Raw genomic sequence first — 6,229 nt, 5'->3', positions numbered from 1 at the left:
ATAACTTGGAGAGACAATTGTTTCTCTCAGTGAGATGCAGTTTGGGAATGACGGGAACTGATTGTGCAGAATAGCATGGGCTGAACTGCTAACAAATCCAGCATAGGACCGAACCAAATTGGATGGATACTTGGTAATTGTACTTAGTGTTTTTGTTTCAGAGAAAGTGGTCTTTGATAGCGATTGTGTTTTGTTATCACAGTATTTGGAAATTGTGCTGCATAGTAATGGCAGTTAGATTTTTGTTGCGTTAGATCTAATGATTCACCAAGAGGCAGTAGTTGTGGATGTCAGCTGAGTTCATATACTGATTGACATCTTTTGTAGATTTGTCAGAGGGTAGCTCAACTCAAAGGTGTAACCCCTCAGTGATACATGAGCAGTTGTCGTTGCTGTGGAATTTTAAGTGTGTGTGTGTGTGTGTGTGTGTGTGTGTGTGTGTGTGTGTGTGTGTGTGTGTCAGGTGATTTAAGGCTGAATGTGTTCTGAGTTGAGAATTTTGTAAGTCCTAGGTATGGCAAATAATGTGTGTTTGCATTACATCTTGGATCTTTGCTGTGTAATTTTTGTGGATTTTTGGTTGATTTGAGGATCATTGCGTGATATAATGTCGATAGTGAAGGTTGCTTCTGTTTTCTTTGTTTAGGCAAGCTCTTTAATGTGCATTGTTAATGTGTTTGCTGCTACTCGTGTGATAACTAAAAGTATCAGATATTTTTCCGTGAGTGCGTCTGTGTTGTGAGAATAACGTTCATGTCTGATGGAGTGCACCTGCGTCATTAGCTGTTGGAAAGAACTTGCAAATGGCAGCATGGTAACAACTGTCTAACAACAGATGGAAAGTGAATCTGTACTGTGGAAATGTGAAGAAGACGTTTGATGTTGTTCCTTGATGGTAGAAGTGTGAATGGACATTTGGAGAAATACAAAAATGATGCTGTACTGAAGGCATTGAAACAACAGACCAGTTAGAGGAAGAACAGAAGTATCTTTGCACCGTGTGTTAGAGGCACAAGTGGAAGAACAGTATGAATACAGGTTGCCTCCTGATGCATGAAACATCTCACACAGGGACAGTGATTGTTTTCTTGATGCAGGCTAATTTGTGTTAGTTTTGCTTGTGTATTGATATCCTCTTCCAGAAAAAGACATGAAATGCTTTGTTTGAGAACACAGATTATTGGACAGAGATTTGAAAGAAGTTATGTCATGAATGCTTGGAAATGAGTTTTGAACAAAAGAAACATATGCTGTTGAGTTTTGGAGATTTCATTTGGCAAGTAGTAGTGGAATGGCAATGAGATTAAGTTGCTGGTAATCCCAAGTTCTTGAATGTCATGACATTTTCTACGAGCGGGCATTTGGAATTTGTATGACATTAGCTGACGGACTACAGTGCTGCTGCACACAAGGTTAGTGAGTGTGTACTTTTTGAGTGAGCAGACTAAACTGGTGGCCATGTGAGAAGATTTTCTCAGTGTGCTACTACCGTAATGGGTCTTACATGTTTATTGCAGCTCTTTTCAGTGTATATTGGTATAGACAAAAGAACGCAATCCCATAATTGAATGTGAAAACCCCATGTGGCACTAGAGCGAGACTTGAAATGGAAGGTTTCTAGAAGATGTCTGGCTGAATATATTCGTGTGATACAATTACTGTGCATTGGAATTGTATAGATGGTTGACTCACAAATTGTAATGTGTTGGGAAGCTACCTATCTACTGGCGCCAGCTCCCATTGGAAGTAAAGGTTTGTGAATGTGTTTGCAGTTTGCTTGTCGAATTCGTTGACTAGTGTAAGAGCTAAGTAAATAGTGCAGGATCACTATTAGTTGCCCTTAGCTATTGTTAAATTTGTACTTTTGACATAGTCAGATCTGTTTAGTGTGATTATTTGCAGTTGGGTGTACTATGTTTAGCACAGGGCGTTGCATCTTTATATAGTGAGAAGTGGCACAGAGTTAGTGGAGAATAGCGTTGTTCTCTCCGAGTTTAGTATTTTGTATGTTCATGAGTAGTTGAGTACTAGATGGGGGATGAGTGCTACTATGAAAAATGACATAGCTTACTTAATGATGACTACTAGACACGGGATGTGTGTGTTAATTGGGTATATGACGAGTGTTTGAAGTTCTTGAGAAGAATTAGTAACTGTCATTTGCACTTGTAAATAAGTGGCAGTAGGAGTACAGTGTTTTGTTATTATTGCAATGCTTGAAACATTTGTTTTACATATAACATGCCTTGGTGATACGTGTCTTGCTTTGACAGGATGATCGATGCTAGTGAATATTATCGATTTCACCGATAGCGGATTAAGACAGTGAGGTTTTCATGCAGCGAAGCATTGGAGAAATTTGAGAGAGCAGAGCTAAGAGTTTTCGAAGCTTGTTGGGAAGTTGTATTTCATAGTTTGGTGCTTTTCTTGAACCGAGTCCATTTACTATTTTTTATGCAGTGAAGAAGCAAAGCAGTGCATTATCATTAGCATATGCTGAAGGCAGACTTGCAGTGGAGAATAGTTGCTGCACATTGAAGTACCAAGAGGAAATGTTGATGAGGTAAGGAATAGTGTTTGGATACAAAAGTTTAGTCCCAAGGTTATTTAAGGAATGAGAGGGAGATTGAAATTTAGTTGTGCATGTTGTATTTGAAGTTATGCAAAGTTTGTGGAGGGTAAATTTGAATGTGACAGTGTCAGAGTGATAGGTTGAAATTTCGAGTTATGTGCGTGTCTTGCTAATTTTTGGATAGTTGGTCGTATTTACAGTGATGTGATTATTGTTTCAATACAGAAGACAATTGCCGTGTTACACCATGCTAATGAGTATACTAGAAAAGTGTAGAAATGTTGTCAGAAAATCTGTATGCTTGTATGGACAATAGTGAGAAAATATTTGTATTGTTAATTTGTTTAAATGATAATATGAATACATGACAGCAAATGTGTTGTCAACTTAATGCCTTGCCTGTTGGCCAGTATGTGCAACTGTTGATCAATCAATTACTCCTTTCAGTAATGATGGGATTGCACATGGAGCTGAACCGTAAGTGGGTGCGAGCCACATATTACAAAATAACCTGAGGAGGATCGAAATACATGGAACTTGTTTGTGCAGTTGAATTGAGCTGATAAGTTGTTGAGGAGAAAGCATTGATTTGGACTAGATGTGGGAAGAAAGAGCCAGCAGAAGACTCTCTCTTGTTGTGAGAATTAAATGACTATAACTTGGAGAGACAATTGTTTCTCTCAGTGAGATGCAGTTTGGGAATGACGGGAACTGATTGTGCAGAATAGCATGGGCTGAACTGCTAACAAATCCAGCATAGGACCGAACCAAATTGGATGGATACTTGGTAATTGTACTTAGTGTTTTTGTTTCAGAGAAAGTGGTCTTTGATAGCGATTGTGTTTTGTTATCACAGTATTTGGAGAATTGTGCTGCATAGTAATGGCAGTTAGATTTTTGTTGTGTTAGATCTAATGATTAACCAAGAGGCAGTAGTTGTGGATGTCAGCTGTGTTCATATACTGATTGACATCTTTTGTAGATTTGTCAGAGGGTAGCTCAACTCAAAGGTGTAACCCCTCAGTGATACATGAGCAGTTGTCGTTGCTATGGAATTTTAAGTGTGTGTGTGTGTGTGTGTGTGTGTGTGTGTGTGTGTGTGTGTGTGTGTGTGTCAGGTGATTTAAGGCTGAATGTGTTCTGAGTTGAGAATTTTGTAAGTCCTAGGTCTGGCAAATAATGTGTGTTTGCATTACATCCTGGATCTTTGCTGTGTAATTTTTGTGGATTTTTGGTTGATTTGAGGATCATTACGTGATAGAATGTCGATAGTGAAGGTTGCTTCTGTTTTCTTTGTGTAGGCAAGCTCTTTAATGTGCATTGTTAATGTGTTTGCTGCTGCTCGTGTGATAACTAAAAGTATCAGATATTTTTGCGTGAGTGCGTCTGTGTTGTGAGAATAACGTTCATGTCTGATGGAGTGCACCTGCGTCATTAGCTGTTGGAAAGAACTTGCAAATGGCAGCATGGTAACAACTGTCTAACAACAGATGGAAAGTGAATCTGTACTGTGGAAATGTGAAGAAGACGTTTGATGTTGTTCCTTGATGGTAGAGGTGTGAATGGACATTTGGAGAAATACAAAAATGATGCTGTACTGAAGGCATTGAAACAATAGACCAGTTAGAGGAAGAACAGAAGTAACTTTGCACCGTGTGTTAGAGGCACAAGTGGAAGAACAGTATGAATACAGGTTGCCTCCTGATGCATGAAACATCTCACACAGGGACAGTGATTGTTTTCTTGATGCAGGCTAATTTGTGTTAGTTTTGCTTGTGTATTGATATCCTCTTCCAGAAAAAGACATGCAATGCTTTGTTTGAGAACACAGATATTGGACAGAGATGTGAAAGAAGTTATGTCATGAATGCTTGGAAATGAGTTTTGAACAAAAGAAACATATGCTGTTGAGTTTTGGAGATTTCATTTGGCAAGTAGTAGTGGAATGGCAATGAGATTAAGTTGCTGGTAATCCCAAGTTCTTGAATGTCATGACATTTTCTATGAGCTGGTATTTGGAATTTGTATGACATTAGCTGACGGACTACAGTGCTGCTGCACACAAGGTTAGTGAGTGTGTACTTTTTGAGTGAGCAGACTAAACTGGTGGCCATGTGAGAAGATTTTCTCAGTGTGCTACTACCGTAATGGGTCTTACATGTTTATTGCAGCTCTTTTCAGTGTATATCGATATAGACAAAAGAACGCAATCCCATAATTGAATGTGAAAACCCCATGTGGCACTAGAGCAAGACTTGAAATGGAAGGTTTCTAGAAGACGTCTGGCTGAATATATTCATGTGATACAATTACTGTGCATTGGAATTGTATAGAAGGTTGACTCACAAATTGTAATGTGTTGGGAAGCTACCTATCTACTGGCGTCAGCTCCCATTGGAAGTAAAGGTTTGTGAATGTGTTTGCAGTTTGCTTGTCGAATTCGTTGACTAGTGTAAGAGCTAAGTAAATAGTGCAGAATCACTATTAGTTGCCCTTAGCTATTGTTAAATTTGTACTTTTGACATAGTCAGATCTGTTTAGTGTGATTATTTGCAGTTGGGTGTACTATGTTTAGCACAGGGCGTTGCATCTTTATATAGTGAGAAGTGGCACAGAGTTAGTGGAGAATAGCGTTGTTCTCTCCGAGTTTACTATTTTGTATGTTCATGAGTAGTTGAGTACTAGGTGGGGGATGAGTGCTACTATGAAAAATGACATAGCTTACTTAATGATGACTACTAGACATGGGATGTGTGTGTTAATTGGGTATATGACGAGTGTTTGAAGTTCTTGAGAAGAATTAGTAACTGTCATTTGCACTTGTAAATAAGTGGCAGTAGGAGTACAGTGTTTTGTTATTATTGCAATGCTTGAAACATTTGTTTTACGTATAACATGCCTTGGTGATACGTGTCTTGCTTCGACAGGATGATCGATGCCCGTGAATATTATCGATTTCACCGATAGCGGATTAAGACAGTGAGGTTTTCATGCAGCGAAGCGTTGGAGAAATTTGAGAGAGCAGAGCTAAGAGTTTTCGAAGCTTGTTGGGAAGTTGTATTTCATAGTTTGGTGCTTTTCTTGAACCGGGTCCATTTACTATTTTTTATGTGGTGAAGAAGCAAAGCAGTGCATTATCATTAGCATATGCTGAAGGCAGACTTGCAGTGGAGAATAGTTGCTGCACATTGAAGTACCAAGAGGAAATGTTGATGAGGTAAGGAATAGTGTTTGGATACAAAAGTTTAGTCCTAAAGTTATTTAAGGAATGAGAGGGAGATTGAAATTTTGTTGTGCATGTTGTATTTGAAGTTATGCAAAGTTTGTGGAGGGTAAATTTGAATGTGACAGTGTCAGAGTGATAGGTTGAAATTTCGAGTTATGTGCGTGTGTTGCTAATATTTGGATAGTTGGTCGTATTTACAGTGATGTGATTATTGTTTCAATACAGAAGACAATTGCCGTGTTACACCATGCTAATGAGTATACTAGAAAAGTGTAGAAATGTTGTCAGAAAATCTGTATGCTTGTATGGACAATAGTGAGAAAATATTTGTATTGTTAATTTGTTTAAATGATAATATGAATACATGACAGCAAATGTGTTGTCAACTTAATGCCTTGCCTGTTGGCCAGTATGTGCAACTGTTGATCAAT

The sequence above is a fragment of the Schistocerca gregaria genome, chromosome 9 (assembly GCF_023897955.1).
Source record: "Schistocerca gregaria isolate iqSchGreg1 chromosome 9, iqSchGreg1.2, whole genome shotgun sequence".
NCBI lineage: Eukaryota > Metazoa > Arthropoda > Insecta > Orthoptera > Acrididae > Schistocerca > Schistocerca gregaria.
The sequence above is the reverse complement of the archived record's forward strand: the minus strand, read 5'-3'. Positions refer to the sequence as shown.